The 17,360-nt window shown below is 43.8% G+C and overlaps 1 protein-coding gene across 2 annotated transcripts in view; it reads right to left on the reverse strand.

Moving 5' to 3' along the window:
* Positions 1-17,360, reverse strand: part of LOC311129883 (LIM and senescent cell antigen-like-containing domain protein 1) — a gene marked incomplete at its 3' end in the record, with an annotated part of 65,661 nt that overhangs the window by 44,789 nt on the left and 3,512 nt on the right. Inside the window, exon 1 of one of the 2 annotated variants that reach the window (XM_084162407.1) lies at positions 2,082-2,153. The exons of the other annotated variant lie outside the window; for it this stretch is intronic. Of the gene's footprint in view, positions 1-2,081; positions 2,154-17,360 lie in introns of those variants that run through there. 2 annotated transcript variants of the gene reach the window in all.

Raw genomic sequence — 17,360 nt, forward strand, 5'->3', positions numbered from 1 at the left:
GGAACCCATCCAAACCTCTGTCTGTGTGTACTCAGTGTGTGTAGCACAGGAGGTTGGTGGCACCTTAATTGGGGAGGGTGGGCTCTTGGTAATGGCTGGAGCGGAATTAAAGGAATGGCATCAAATACATCAAACACGTGGTTTCCATTTGTTTGATGCATTCCATTTGCTCCGTTCCAGCCATTATCCGTTCCAGCCATTATTCCATCCACTCCGTTCCAGCCATTATCAGCAGCCTCCACTGGTGTGTAGTGTGTGTATGCGTGTTCTCTAGTGTGTGTATGTGTGTACTCAGTGTGTGTAGTGTGTGTATGTACTCTGCTCCCTATGTACTTCACACCCTCATAGCACTTTTTTAAAACTTTACACTGAACTCTTCACACAGGACACACACACACACACAGGGTCAGCGCAAGAGCCAGAAGAGTTCAGAGTTTACATTGTTACTATGGTGTGGTGACAGAGTGATGGCCGCTCTGATCCCACATTAACACCTTTTCCTGTTCCTGTTTTCTAGTTTCCCAGCTAACATTCTGAGAACCATATGTTTCTTAAAGCTTGGTGAGAGCGTGGTTGTCCTATGGTTATTTTGCATACAACCTTCCCACAACTTTCTGGGAATGGTGCAGGATAGTTGCTTGGCTTTTGAACATTCTCAGCACATTTAAAGAACTTGAAAAATAAACTTTATTTTCTTGGTACTTTAACAGAATGTTTCCTAAAAGTTCAAACATGGCTACAGTATATTTCATTTCAATTTTAGGAATGTTCCAGGAATGTTCTCACAACTGGTTTGACATTGGAAATGTTCTCAAATAATTCAGAGAACGTTAAGACACAACGTTCTTCTTTGGGAAATACAGTACTTCAGCATAACGTTGCCTACAGGTTTCCTCATTGTTCTATTTAAAGTCATGGTCTCAAACTGTTCCGAGAACGTTAAGAAAACGTTCCATAAAAACCACAAGAAAACTTTAGTAACGTTCTGAGAAGGTTCTAAGAATGTAATTTTAAAACATATACATTCCATTCTTAGCATCAACAAAACTCTCTCTATCCTCTATCTTGTTAAGTACGTTCTTAATGAGTGCTTGTTTCCTTTGAAATGGGGTCTGTTTGAATAGACTAAAATGAACAGCTTTGTATGAGTTTAAAAGAACATGGCGTGCTAGCTCCATCCTGATGGCGCAGTGGATTAATTCTATGGATAGAGAACAGAATATCATAGGTTTGAATCTCACTGACTCCATGCCACAAAATAAAAAAGAAGTATGTTTGCATGATTAAGGACTAAGCAAATTCATTGATATATGTGCTTGTAGTTCAAAACAGTTAAGCTAGCATTGTTATTAAAAGTCTTATTGAAGCATGTTCTCAGAACATTATTTAATTACCTTCAAATAAACTATAATTTCCGTTCTAAGAACGTTAATAAAACCTGCCAGGAAAACCATAGTAAAACGTTCTCAGAACCTCCCTGCAACCTAAAAATGACCATTCCTAGAACAGGCAAAATGTTCACTTCCGTTCTCAGAATGTTTAAAAAACGTTCAGTTTTACCGGTCAGGAAACTGATGGTTTCGTTTCCAAAACCAATGGGAAACCAAAAATGTTAATTCCCACAACTTCCAAGGAACCAAATGTGCTAGCTTGTTGGGACTTGGTTGTGTGTGTGTGTGTGTTTGTGTGTGTGCGTGCATGCTACTGCAGCCAATATCACAATCCCTAACCCCACCCATATCAGACTAATGTCAATCTCTACACCAACATGAGAAAAACCCAATCAAACATCTGCAGTAGGTCAGAGAGCAGGTGATGTCACAAGGACCTGTGACATCACAGAAAATAAACAGTCGTCACAAACTAGAGACAAACAAACACACAAACAGAGAGAGGAGCAAAGAGAGGTCTACACAAAGGACCAGAGACACAGGCAGGTCCTGGTGTAGCAGAGTACTAGACTGGCTAAAACATTTGAAGGTATGGGCCTACTGCAACTAAACAATGATACACACAGACACAGGGAAAACACGACTGTCCAAAATGAAGACAATTGAAATGTAATGAAGTGGTATACTTACCTTTTACTCAGTGTTTATGTGTGTTGAGTCTGCCTTCAGAATATTATGAGAATACGCTATAACCTGATATTGTTCCTCTTACTCAGAGGATGTTATTGGCTAATACAGTGAGAGAGGGAAGTGTGTGTGTGTGTGTGTGTGTGTGCGTGCGTGCGTGTGTGTGTGTGTGCGTGTGTGTGAGAGAGATATCCATGCCATATGGCTAGTTCGGCCTCTAGAGTCAACACACCCAGCAGCTTTCACCTTCACTAGCCTGCCTTAACCTGCACTACATTCCACACCGTTACACACACACACACACACACACACACACACACACACACACACGACACACACAAAATTCAGGCTGAATGCAACTATTACATTTATATGACAAACTAGCTACTACACGCTTTCTATAAAATATGTAACCTGTAGGAAGAAGATGTGATGGTGGTGATGATTGCTGTAATTTGATCATAATAAAAGCGTGTCTTATGACTGTTATTAGCGAATTGGCTAATGCCGAAAATTACATTCATAGTTTGTGAGTGTGATGAGAAGTGAATAGAGAGGCAGAGTTCAGAAGCCATAAACACAACTCTCAGAGAGAGAGAGAGAGAGAGAGAGAGAGAGAGAGAGAGAGAGAGAGAGAGAGAGAGAGAGAGAGAGAGAGAGAGAGAGAGAGAGAGAGAGAAGATATCAGCTGGGTACGATAATGAATTCCTGTTCTGCAGGAATGTGATGACTGGCTGAAAGACACACACACACCAGTGGAGGCTCCTCAGAGGAGGAAGGGGAGGACCATCCTCCTCAGTGAATTTCATAAAAATAAAAATGGTAAAACATTTAAAAAAGATACTAAATATATTCATGTCACTAAATCATTGATGAAAACACACTGTTTTGCAATGAAGGTCTACAGTAGCCTCAACAGCACTCTGTAGGGTAGCACCATGGTGTAGCCGGAGGACAGCTAGCTTCCGTCCTCCTCTTGGTACATTGACTTCAATACAAAACATAGGAGGCTCTTGGTTCTCACCCCCTTCCATAGACTTACACAGTAATTATGACAACTTCCGGAGGACGTCCTCCAACCTATCAGAGCTCTTGCAGCATGAACTGACATGTTGTCCACCCAATCAAAGGATCAGAGAATGAATCTAGTACTGAAAACATAAGCTACAGCTAGCTAGCACTGCAGTGCATAAAATGTGGTGAGTAGTTGACTCAAAAAGAGAGAAAGACAATAGTTGAACAGTTTTCAACAAATTAATTTCTTCAAAAATGAAGGAGAAGCAAGAGAGAGAGAGAGAGAGAGAGAGAGAGAGAGAGAGAGAGAGAGAGAGAGAGAGAGATTTCATCATATTCTTTCACTTTCAGTTTCACTTACTAACAGTGGCTTGTGAAAGTATTCACCCCCCTTGGCATTTTTCCTATTTTGTTGCCTTACAACCTGGAATTAAAATGGATTTTTGGGGGGGTTGTATCATTTGATTTACACAACATGCATATCACTTTGAAGATGCAAAATATTTTTTTGGGGTGAAACAAACAAGAAATAAGACAACAAAACAGAACTTGAGCGTGCATAACTATTCACCCCCCCAAAGTCAATACTTTGTAGATCCACCTTTTGCAGCAATTACAGCTGCAAGTCTCTTGGGGTATGTCTCTATAAACTTGGCACATCTAGCCACTGGGATTTTTGCCCATTCTTTAAGGCAAAACTGCTCCAGCTCCTTCAAGTTGGATGGGTTCCGTTGGTGTACAGCAATCTTTAAGTCATACCACAGATTCTCAATTGGATTGAGGTCTGGGCTTTGACTAGGCCATTCCAAGACATGTAAATGTTTCCCCTTAAACCACTCAAGTGTTTCTTTAGCAGTATGCTGAGGGTCATTGTCCTGCTGGGAGGTGAACCTCCGTCCCAGTCTCAAATTCTGACCAGTTTCCCAGTCCCTGCCGATGAAAAACATCCCCACAGCATGATGCTGCCACCACTATGCTTCACTGTGGGGATGGTGTTCTCAGGGTGATGAGATGGCGCAGTGGTCTAAGGTGTCACTAGAGATCCTGGTTCGAATCCAGGCTCTGTCACAGCCGGCTGCGACCGGGAGACTCATGGGTGGCGCACAAGTCGTCCAGGGTAGGGGAGGAAATGGCCGGCAGGGATGTCGCTCAGTTGATAGAGCATGGCGTTTGCAACGCCAGGGTTGTGGGTTCGATTCCCAGGGGGGGCCAGTATAAAAAAAAAAGATTAATAATTTTTTTTTTTTTTTTAAAGGGTTTCACTAACTGTAAGTCGCTCTGTATAAGAGCGTCTGCTAAATGACTAAAATGTAATGTAAAAAATGTGTTGGGTTTGCGCCAGACATAGCGTTTTCATTGATGGCCAAAAAGCTCAATTTTAGTCTCATCTGACCAGAGTACCTTCTTCCATATGTTTGGGGAGTCTCCCACATGCCTTTTGGCGAACACCAAACGTGTTTGCTTATTTATTTCTTTAAGCAATGGCTTTTTTCTGGCCACCTGTAAAGCACAGCTCTGTGGAGTGTATGGCTTAAAGTGGTCCTATGGACAGATACTCCAATCTCCGCTGTGGAGCTTTGCAGCTCCTTCAGGGTTATCTTTGGTCTCTTTGTTGCCTCTCTGATTAATGCCCTACTTGCCTGGTCCGTGACTTTTGGTGGGCGGCCCTCTCTTGGCAGGTTTGTTGTGGTGCCATATTCTTTCAATTTTTTAATAATGGATTTAATGGTGCTCCGTGGGATGTTCAAGGTTTCTGATATTTTTTTATAACCCAACCCTGATCTGTACTTCTCCACAACTTTGTCCCTGACCTGTTTGGACAGCTCCTTGGTCTTCATGGTGCCACTTGCTTGGTGGTGCCCCTTGCTTAGTGGTGTTGCAGACTCTGGGGCCTTTCAGAACAGGTGTATATATACTGAGATCATGTGACACTTAGATTGCACACAGGTGGACTTTATTTAACTAATTATGTGACTTCTGAAGGTAATTGGTTGCACCAGATCTTATTTAGGGGCTTCATAGCAAAGGGGGTGAATACATATGCACGCACCACTTTTCGTTATTTATTTTTTAGAATTTTTTGAAACAAGTTATCTTTTTCATTTCACTTCACCAATTTGGACTATTTTGTGTATGTCCATTACATGAAATCCAAATAAAAATCTGTTTAAATTACAGGTTGTAATGCAACAAAATAGGAAAAATGCCAAGGGGGATGAATACTTTTGCAAGGCACTGTATGCGTGCGCACGCACACACACACACACACACACACACACACACACACACACACACAAACCTCCCCTCGGGTTCCTCTAAATCAGGGTTGGGCAACTTTGATGGGGGTGGGGGCCACAAAAAATCTGAACTCATGAGGGACCGCAGTGGCTTGCGGGTCTGTGTACCCACATCCATGATTACTACAAGTTTAGATAGCTGGCTAGACTAACTTACCAATGTAAAAATGTTTAGCTGACATGGGCAAATTGAGTGGCTGTCAGGGACTTACATAACAAGAGAAAAACTGCTAATGCACAACCAAATTTCGAAATTGCACATTGTGTATTCTACTATTCTAACTCTCAACAGTAAGTTGAGACCCCGACTGAGTTCCCCCCCTACCTCATAAAATAGATATACGTTTTTCAATGATTTTTGTACATTTATCCGCAGGCCTACAAAAGGGGGGCATGCAGCCCGCGAGCTGCCAGTTGCTCATCCCTGCTCTAAATGCAGCCTTTGTAGCCACTCCATTCCAGCCACAGTTGAGAGGGTAGCTGGGGTGTAGGCCGCCTGCCACCTTCTGACTGACTGCAACAGATTGACTTGGTTGCTTTCCCAGGTATAATTCATTCTTTCTATGTAAAAACACGTGTGATTTTCAAAGAGACATTGAATCAATATAACTAAGATGAGCAACAAACCCATTAATACTTTGTTTTCTCTACAATCAAGATCTGATACTGCTGATTGTGTAGGTTGCATGTAGAACAAACAGAATACTATAACATAGTATGTGTTAACAAAGTATTTTGTTAGGCTGCTGTGTGGTTGCTGTTGTTTGTGTTGTCACTACTAGTGTCCCTACTGTGTCTTCTACTACTGTGTGTGTTGCCATCTCTCTCTGCTCAGCCACATCACTTCCTATTTGGCTGCCTGGAAGACCTGCCTGTGGTTGGTGTGATGATGAAGTGTGTGTGTTTTTGTGTCATGGTGTGGTAGTAGACAGTGGCTCAGAGACCCTGGGCTATTTTAGTGTGGGGGAAGTTTGTTATGCAAAGTGAAATATGCTGGCACCTGGCAGGCATGAGAAGTGTGTGTGTGTGTGGCTGAGTGTTGGTGGCTGACTGACTCCTGTGGTCATAGTCAGGGCTAGAGTAGGGTGTTGGATCACTCACAGTCCTAGACCGACTGACAGTCACAGAGAAGTTTGGGAAGCAGAACCACTGCTCTTCTCAATTCACTTCACCACTGCTGTTGTCTACTGTGACCACAAGAGGGGGCTGTACACATGTGTAAGTTACAAACCAAGTACAGTAAGTGCAAATGTAACGGTTTGGTTCACCATTGCTAACTTGATGAGTAACCTTGCCTGAGATCTAAATAATTACATTAGCTCCAGAGATATTTTTGTTTCAATGTCATGCTAGGAACCTTTGACTAATAATGTTCTGTGCCATTCCAGAGCAGAACAGAGAGACTGGGACTATTTAGCCTTAGTTGTGTAAACAGACAAGATTAAGTCTGAATTCAGAATCTGCTATCACTTGTTACACTTTTTTATGAACTAATAAAATATGAATTACTATCATGTTTTAATTACTCATATATAAATGGCAAACTGTCAGACACACAAAGAGGGACTGTAGCTCAGTTGGTAGAGCATGGCGCTTGGAACGCCAGGGTTGTGGGATCATTTCCCACGGGGGGCCAGTATGAAAATATATGCACTCACTAACTGTAAGTCGCTCTGGATAAGAGCGTCTGCTAAATGACTAAAATGTAAATGTGATCTCTCTCCTACTGAAGCAGGAGCCAGGGGTTCAATACAAAGACCATGTCTCTTAAAACAATTGGAGGCCCCTCATCCTTCAATGTTGGCAACTATGAGAATGCAGGGAAACCAGATACAATCTTTTTAGCAGATTTTGAGAAAGCCTTTGACACAGTACGCCTAGAAGATGTTTACACAGTGCATTCGGAAAGTATTCAGACCCCTTGACTTTTTCCACATTTTGTTATGTTACAGCCTTGTTCTAAAATTGATTAAATAGTTTTTTTCCTCATCAATCTACACACAATACCCCATAATGACAAAGCAAAAACAGATTCTTTGAAATTTTTGCAAATGTATTAAAGATAACACATTTACATAAGTATTCAAATCCTTTACTCAGTACTTTGTTGAATAACTTTTGGCAGCGATTACAGCCAGTCTTCTTGGGTATGACGCTACATGCTTGGCACACCTGTATTTGGGGAGTTTCTCCCATTCTTCTCTGCAGATCGTCTCAAGTTCTGTCAGGTTGGATGGGGAGCGTCGCTGCACAGCTATTTTCAGGTCTCTCCAGAGATGTTAAATCGGGTTCAAGTCCGGGCTCTTGCTGGGCCACTCAAGGACATTCAGACTTGTCCTGAAGCCACGCCTGCATTGTCTTGGCTGTGTGCTTAGGATCGTTGTCCTGTTGGAAGGTGAACCTTCGCCCCAGTCTGAGGTCTGGAGCAGGTTTTCATCAAGGATCTCTCTGTACTTTTCTCCGTTCATCTTTCCCTCGCTCCTGACTAGTCTCCCAGTCCCTGCCGCTGAAAAACATCCCCACAGCATGATGCTGCCACCACCATGCTTCACCGTAGGGATGGTGCCTGTTTTTTCCAGATGTGACGCTTGGCATTTAGGCCAAAGAGTTGAATCTTGGTTTCATCAGACCAGAGAATCTTGTTTCTCATGGTCTGAGAGTCCTTTAAGTTCAAACTGCAAGCGGGCTGTCATGTGCCTTTTACTGAGGAGTGGCTTCCATCTGGCCACTTTACCATAAAGGCCTGATTGGTGGAGTGCTGCAGAGATGGTTGTCCTTCTGGAAGGTTCTCCCACCTCCACAGAGGAACTCGGGAGCTCTGTCAGAGTGACCATCGAGTTCTTGGTCACCTCCCTGACCAAGGCCCTTCTGCCCTGATTGCTCCGTTTGGCCGGGCGACCAGCTCTAGGAAGAGTCTTGGTGGTTCCGAACTTCTTCCATTTAAGAATGATTGAGGCCACTGTGTTCTTGGAGACCTTCAATGCTGCAAAAGTTTTTTGGTACCCTTCCCCAGATCTGTGCCTCCACACAATCCTGTCTCGGAGCTCTACGGACTCTTCCTTTGACCTCATGGCTTGGTTTTTGCTCTGACATGCACTGTCAACTGTGGGACCTTACAGTGAGGGAAACAAGTATTTGATCCCCTGCTGATTTTGTACGTTTACCCACTGACAAAGACATGATCAGTCTATACTTTTAATGGTAGGTTTATTTGAACAGTGAGAGACAGAATAACAACAACAAAATCCAGAAAAATGCATGTCAAAAATTTTATAAATTGATTTGCATTTTAATGAGGGAAATAAGTATTTGACCCCTCTGCAAAACATGACTTAGTACTTGGTGGGAAAACCCTTGTTGGCAATCACAGAGGTCAGACGTTTCTTGTAGTTGGCCACCAGGTTTGCACACATCTCAGGAGGGATTTTGTCCCACTCCTCTTTGCAGATCTTCTCCAAGTCATTAAGGTTTCGAGGCTGACTTTTGGCAACTCGAACCGTCAGCTCCCTCCACAGATTTTCTATGGGATTAAGGTCTGGAGACTGGCTAGGCCACTCCAGCACCTTAATGTGCATCTTCTTGAGCCACTCCTTTGTTGCCTTGGCCGTGTGTTTTGGTTCATTGTCATGCTGGAATACCCATCCACGACCCATTTTCAATGCCCTGGCTGAGGGAAGGAGGTTCTCACCCAAGATTTGACAGTACATGGCCCCGTCCATCGTCCCTTTGATGCGGTGAAGTTGTCCTGTCCCCTTAGCAGAAAAACACCCCCAAAGCATAATGTTTCCACCTCCATGTTTGATGGTGGGGATGGTGTTCTTGGGGTCATAGGCAGCATTCCTCCTCCTCCAAACACGGCGAGTTGAGTTGATGCCAAAGAGCTCAATTTTGGTCTCATCTGACCACAACACTTTCATCCAGTTCTCCTCTGAATCATTTAGATGTTCATTGGCAAACTTCAGACGGCCCTGTATATGTGCTTTCTTGAGCACGGGGACTTTGCGGGCGCTGCAGGATTTCAGTCCTTCACGGCGTAGTGTGTTACCAATTGTTTTCTTGGTGACTTTGGTCCCAGCTGCCTTGAGATCATTGACAAGATCCTCCCGTGTAGTTCTGGGCTGATTCCTCACCGTTCTCATGATCACTGCAACTACACGAGGTGAGATCTTGCATGGAGCCCCAGGCCGAGGGAGATTGACAGGTCTTTTGTGTTTCTTCCATTTGCGAATAATCGCACCAGCTGTTGTCACCTTCTCACCAAGCTGCTTGGCGATGGTCTTGTAGCCCATTCCAGCCTTGTGTAGGTCTACAATATTGTCCCTGACATCCTTGGAGAGCTCTTTGGTCTTGGCCATGGTGGAGAGTTTGGAATCTGATTGATTGATTGCTTCTGTGGACAGGTGTCTTTTATACAGGTAACAAGCTGAGATTAGGAGCACTCCCTTTAAGAGTGTGCTCCTAATCTCAGCTCGTTACCTGTATAAAAGACACCTGGGAGCCAGAAATCTTTCTGATTGAGAGGGGGTCAAATACTTATTTCCCTCATTAAAATGCAAATCAATTTATAACATTTTTGACATTAGTTTTTCTCGATTTTTTTGTTGTTATTCTGTCTCTCACTGTTCAAATAAACCTACCATTAAAATTATAGACTGATCATTTCTTTGTCAGTGGGCAAACGTACAAAATCAGCAGGGGATCAAATACTTTTTTCCCTCACTGTATATAGACAGGAGTGTGCCTTTCCAAATCATGTCCAATCAATTGAATTTACCACAAGTGGACTCCAGTCAAGTTGTAGAAACATCTCAAGGATGATCAATGGACACAGGATGCACCTGAGCTAAATTTCGAGTCTCATAGCAAAGGGTCTGAATACTTATGTAAATAAGGTATTTCTGTTTTGTATATATTTTTTATAAATTTGCACACACAGAAAAAACTGTTTTTGCTTCGTCATTATGGGGTATTGTGTGTAGATTGATGAGGATTTTTATTTATTTAATCCATTTTAGAATAAGGCTGTAACGTAACAAAGTGGAAAAAGGGAAGGGTAAAATGAATGTACAATTATCTTTTACGTCAAATAATAAATAACGGTTACTTCTCTGAGAACTTTGAATTGCCAAGAGGCGTAAAACAAGGTTGCTGTCTGTCACCATACCTATTTAATATGGCCATTGAACTGTTAGCTTTAAAAATCAGATCAATTATAACATTAAGGGGCTAAAAATGAATGGATTAGAGACAAAGGTATCAATGTACGCCGATGATTAAAGTTTTCTCCTGAGTCCTCAATCTTCAACCTTGAAGGGCATTATTGAGGACCTGGATAATTTCTCCAGTTTCTCTGGACTAAAACCCAACTATGATAAGTGTACTATATTATGGATTGGGTCTCCAAAAGATACAAACTTTAAATTGCAATGTGGTTGTGACACTCTGGCTCCGGGACTTTTGTATTTGAGCCAGGGTGTATTTTGTTATGTTTGGTTGGGTGTTTCTAAGTGTTGTATTTCTAGGTTTGGTCATTGACTCCCAATCGGAGGTAACGAGTGTCAGCTGTCGGCTCGTTATCTCTGATTGGGAGCCATATTTATTTCTGTATGTTTTCCTGTGGGGTTTGTGGGTTTTTGTTCCAGGTTCAGTCATAGTCACTGTAGGACTTCACTATCGTCATTTGTTTGTTGTTTTCGTGGTTGCTTTTATTTAAATAAAGTCATCATGTTCACTCCACGCGCTGCGTATTGGTCCGTTTCCTCAGACGATCGTGACAGAAAAACCCACCAAAGAAAGACCAAGCAGCGTGTCCAGGAGCAAGGAGACTGGACATGGGAGGAAGCGCCGGGCAAGGAGATAGAGAGGCTGGCGATGGCCCAGGTGGGCACATCGTGGTCCTGGGAGGACATGCTCGGAGGCAAGGGACCTTGGGGAAGGATCAAGGCCCTGGCGAGAGAGGAGCAACGGCGGCAGCAGGGCCATCGTCGGAGGGTCGTGAGTCAACCCCAGAAAATTTTTAGGGGGGGGCACACGGCATGGACGACGGGGCTGACGGAGGAGAAAAGGGGGAGTATCCAGGAGGCCACCAGGCCAGGGGTACACCGCCCTGTATGTCCTGTGCGGATGCCTCACACAGAGTGTGTGAGGGTAGGCATTCAGCCAGGACGGGTGGTGTCCGCTGTTCGCTCCAGGCCTCCTATCCGTCTCCACAGCCCGGTCCGGCCTGTTCCTGCCACCCGCACCAAGTCTACGGTGCGCGTCGCCAGCCCGGTCCGGCCTGTTCCTGCCACCCGCACCAAGTCTACGGTGCGCGTCGCCAGCCCGGTCCGGCCTGTTCCTGCCACCCGCACCAAGTCTACGGTGCGCGTCGCCAGCCCGGTCCGGCCTGTTCCTGCCACCCGCACCAAGACTACGGTGCGCGTCGCCAGCCCGGTCCGGCCTGTTCCTGCCACCCGCACCAAGTCTACGGTGCGCGTCGCTCGGCCTGAACTGCCCGTCTGCCCAACGGCGCCTGAACTGCCCGTCTGCCCAACGGCGCTTGAACTGCCCGTCTGCCCAACGGCGCCTGAACTGCCTGTCTGCCCAACGCCGTCTGAACTGTCCGTCTGCCAAGCGCTGCATAAGCCGCCCGTCTGCCATGAGCCTTCAGAGCCGTCCGCCAGACCGGAGCCGCTAAAGCCTTCCGCCAGACAGGATCAGCCAGAGCCTTCCGCCAGACAGGATCAGCCAGAGCCTTCCGCCAGACAGGATCAGCCAGAGCCTTCCGCCAGACCGGATCAGCCAGAGCCTTCCGCCAGACAGGATCAGCCAGAGCCTTCGGCCAGACGGGATCAGCCAGATCCGTCAGCCTGCCATGAGCAGCCAGATCCGTCGGCCAGCCATGAGCAGCCAGATCCGTCGGCCAGCCATGAGCAGCCAGATCCGTCGGCCAGCCATGAGCAGCCAGATCCGTCAGCCAGCCATGAGCAGCCAGATCCGTCGGCCAGCCATGAGCAGCCAGATCCGTCGGCCAGCCATGAGCAGCCAGATCCGTCGGCCAGCCATGAGCAGCCAGATCCGTCGTCCAGCCATGAGCAGCCAGATCCGTCAGCCAGCCATGAGCAGCCAGATCCGTCAGCCAGCCATGAGCAGCCAGATCCTTCAGCCAGCCATGAGCCGTTCAGCCAGGATCCGCCAGAGCCGTCCAGCCAGGATCCGCCAGAGCCAGCCAGCCAGGATCCGCCATTGAGTCAGGTGCTGCCCCTTATCCTGGTGCTGCCCCTTAGTCCGGTACTGCCCCTTAGTCCGGTGCTGCCCCTTAGTCTGGTGCTGCCCCTTAGTCCGGTGCTGCCCCTTAGTCCGGTGCTGCCCCTTAGTCCGGTGCTGCCTCTTAGTCCGGTGCTGCCCCTTAAACCGGTGGGGGTCATGTGGAGGAGGCTAGGGAAGCGGGTGGTGACTAAGGTGGGGTGGGGACCACGACCAGGGCCAGAACCGCCACCGTGGACAGACGCCCACCCAGACCCTCCCCTAGACTGTATGCTGGTGCGCCCGGAGTTCGCACCTTTAGGGGGGGGTACTGTGACACTCTGGCTCCGGGACTTTTGTATTTGAGCCAGGGTGTATTTTGTTATGTTTGGTTGGGTGTTTCTAAGTGTTGTATTTCTAGGTTTGGTCATTGACTCCCAATCGGAGGTAACGAGTGTCAGCTGTCGGCTCGTTATCTCTGATTGGGAGCCATATTTATTTCTGTATGTTTTCCTGTGGGGTTTGTGGGTTTTTGTTCCAGGTTCAGTCATAGTCACTGTAGGACTTCACTATCGTCATTTGTTTGTTGTTTTCGTGGTTGCTTTTATTTAAATAAAGTCATCATGTTCACTCCACGCGCTGCGTATTGGTCCGTTTCCTCAGACGATCGTGACAGTGGTCTCCCAATTAAATGGGCGGATGGTGAAGTTGATGTGCTTGGTGTACATATCCCGGAAAGGTTTAGCGATCTTGCAAAACTTAGCAAAATAGATAGAATCTTGAAACCGTGGAGAGGGAAACACCTATCCATTTACGGGAAGATTTACCTGATTAATTCTCTAGTGATATCGCAGTTTACATATTTATTAATGGCACTACCGACTCCAGGAGAATCCTTTTTCAAATCATGTGAAAAAAAGTATTTCACTTTATTTGGAATGGCAAGTTAAACCACCATATTTATATAACGAACATGAGTTTGGAGGGTTAAAACGATTAAATATTAAGGCATTAAACCTCTCTCTTATATGGAGGACTAAAAGTGCCACAATTAAATAAATAAATACACCATTAAATAATTACTTAAATGTGTCATTAATTAATTAAAATTAGAATTAAATACATAAATGTGTAATTAAATGTATCATTAATTAATTCAAATACCGATTCATTTTATGTAAAATACATATATAATTATTTCACTATTTACATTTACATTTCATGATCCTGCATTGCAGTGATTCATGAATTACTTAAAACTGTCAAACTGACCCATCAAAGTCAGTGGGCGGGGCTAACGCGAATCTAGTCTGATTCATTGCTTTGGTCTGAAGTAGAGTAGGCCAACCTGGATAGAGACAATGGAGGATCTCCGTGAACTTTCCAGGGAGTTGGTTAGAGACATTTTAAACTTAGCAGAGGATGTAGAAGCAGGACCTGCTGACATTATCCGGAATTGATTTGTCTTGGCTTGATGCAGAGGGTAACCAATCAGGCGTTAGGTTCCGCCTACCAACTTTTGATGGGTCAGTTTGACAGTTTTAAGTAATTCAGGAAGCACTCCAACGCAGGACCATGAAATGTAAATGTAAATAGTGAAATTATTATATATGTATTTTACATAAAATGAATCGGTATTTGAATTAATTAATGACACATTTAATAACACATTTATGTATTTAATTCTAATTTTAATTAATTAATGACACATTTAAGTAATTATTTAATGGTGTATTTATTTATTTAATTGTGGCACTTTTAGTCCTCCATACTCTTAAAGTCTCCATTGTACCGAAATTGTATCTAAATCCAAACTGGTTTTCTAGCAAGCTACTAAGAGCGGCCCTTCTTATGTTTAAGAGTGGGCTCTTTTCATTTTTGCTGATTAAAACTCACATTTTCAGTGGATTGACAATGGATCTCTGTTTAAAGTATCATCCGTTTTAAAGGAAGCTATAATTTCAATTTCCTCCTCCAAAAAAAAGGCAGATCTAATATTACAGCAAATTATTCTTGGAAGAAATGTACAAGAAGGGTATAATATTTATGAAGGACATTGTAAACAAGGACAGTAAAATGATGCCACACAAGCAACTAACAACAGTGTATGGAGGTGTATGCTCAAAACAAAATTATAACCAACTCATCGCGGCTCTGCCACAAAATTGAAAGAGACAATTACTTAAAGAAGAAATCAAAGAATGAGTCTGTCTCTCACCCATTCAAAATCATAAATGGCTTGAAATGATTAGTATAAATACAAATATGTATCAGTTTCACTTAAAGTCAAAAGGTTTGACAGCAATGCCGTATAAAATTCAAGTCAGTTGGGAACAGGTTTTTAATGTCCCAATACCTTGGCATCGGGTCTATGAACTGACATACAAAACAATAATTGACACATACATTCGTTCATTTTAATTTATGCTATTATATAAAATACTTGCTACAAAAAGAATGCTCATTATATGGGGATTGAACAGTCAGCCTTGTGCAGACTGTCACGAGGAAACAGAATAAATTGAGCATATTTTCTGGTACTGTCCATCGGTTGCTCGCTTTTGGAGTCATCCAGGAATGGTTGTTATGTCATAATATCAGGGTTCAGATAGACCTGCAAATGTATTGTTAGGGGATCTGAAAAAACACAATCAGTCAATGGGAAATATCATTATACTCTATTTTAGGGCAATATCGGTAGAAATTTTACAAATAGGGAGGTTCAGGACACATCACAGTAAAATGCAGGGATGTATCGCAAAAGAAAATAGCTAAATGGAATTATACTGGGAAAGATGGGTTAATCTGTGGACATTGGATGGTTGGAGTTAAGATCAGAATAAATGGTGGATTGGCCGCTGTGGGTGAAAATCCAGCACTTGCAGAAAGAGGAAATTAGGAATATATGTATAATTATTTAACTACATGTACAGTACATGTGAGCGAAAATAGCTGTAAGTAGCAATAGAAGTATTGTTGTACGTTAGTTTACTCCAATCAGTGGAGGGATGGTACACACAGGGTTCTGCGGCTGTCCCCATTGGAGAACCCTTTTTGGTTCCAGGTAGAAACCTTTTTGGTTCCAGGTAGAAACCTTTTTGGTTCCAAGTAGAAATCTTTTTGGTTCCCAGTAGAACTATTTTAGGTTCCATGTAGATCCCTCTGTGGAAAGGGTTCTACATGGAACACAAAAGGGTTTTACCTGGAACCAAAAGGGGTTCTTCAAAGGTGTTCTCCTATGGGGACAGGAAGAAAAAACAAGGTATTAAAAAATGTGTAAATGTATAAATATGTGTGCCAGCTACAGAAGCTATCTGACTGACAGTAGCTGTGATGTCCAATGTTCCCACTGAGCTCATTCCTGCTCAGGGTGGAGCAGAGAGAGAGAGCGAGAGCTCTGATGTCCAATGTTCCCACTGAGCACATTCCTGCTCAGGGTGGAGTGGAGCAGAGAAAGAGAGATATAGACAGAGAGAGAGTGACTCAGGAGACTAGAAAGACATCCGCTCTCCAGATCATGACCTTTCAATTCAATTCAATTCAAAAGGCTTTATTGGCATGGGAAACATATGTTTACATTGCCAAAGAAACTTCTCTCTGCGTTTCAGCCATCACAAAGACCCCTCACTCTTTCCCTCCACCCACCGACCCCATTCCCCCTCCTTTCCCCCAAACGTAAACAACTCAGGACAAGAAGTTATACAAACAAAGTGTGTGTGTGTGAATGACATTTTTACATTTGAGTCATTTAACAGACACTCTTATCCAGAGCGACTTACAGTAGTGAGTGCATACATTTTAGTACTTTTTCGTACTGGTCGGGTGAATGTGCCCCGGTGAACCAGTACAGGATAAAACAGTTTCCTTCCTGTATCTAAATAAAGTAACTCAGACACACACACACGCGCACACGGGGGGTAATTAACAGGCAGGAAGCGGATCTGCTGAAACATGTCTCGGGGCAGAATGGAACTACAGTAATGACTAACAACTTACTGGATGGAGAGAGATAGCATCATCACATTCACTGCGTCAGACCTGGACAGCATGGATATGCACCTCCTGGCCTGTATTGTATGTCATTATAAACTGGGTAGTTAGAGCCCTAAATGCTGATTGGCTGAAAGCTGTGGTATATCAGACAATATACCATGGTATTAAGCAAAATTACTTATTCACTGTTCTAATTACGTTGGTAATCAGTTTATAATAGCAATAAGGCACCTCTGGGTTAATTGCGTCGTGCGAAAGAACAGGCCTTAGCCATGGTATATTGGCCATATTCCACACCTCCTCGGGACTTATTGCTTATTTTTTTTACTTTTAATGTTGAAAAGCGATATCCTAAGTATAAATACAGTAAAGTACAAACACTAAAGGGTAAAAAAAAATGTTTTGAGCAAAATAGTGTTTTTAGACACAACTGCAAACTTCAAGGAGAAGGGCATTGGAGGAGTTGGTCTGATGGGAATCTGTGATGACGTCGGTCTCCCCCCTTGCTTGACATTGCAATAGAGGAGCAATGGAGAACAAAAGAGGAAAGCCCCCCCCACACTTGTGCTATGTCATGACATACCTCTACCACCTATTGAGATGTACCTTTTGTTAAGTAAATCAGGTGTTAAATTAGGTGAACAGGAGTCTGGAGTGCCACTTTAAGTATACTATGGATTTACAGGTAACTTCCAAAATAAAGGAAACACCAACATAAAGTGTCTTAATAGGGTGTTGGGCCACCACGAGCCAG

This window comes from Coregonus lavaretus, assembly GCF_964263955.1.
Source record: "Coregonus lavaretus genome assembly, chromosome: 5".
NCBI classification, from domain to species: Eukaryota; Metazoa; Chordata; class Actinopteri; order Salmoniformes; family Salmonidae; genus Coregonus; species Coregonus lavaretus.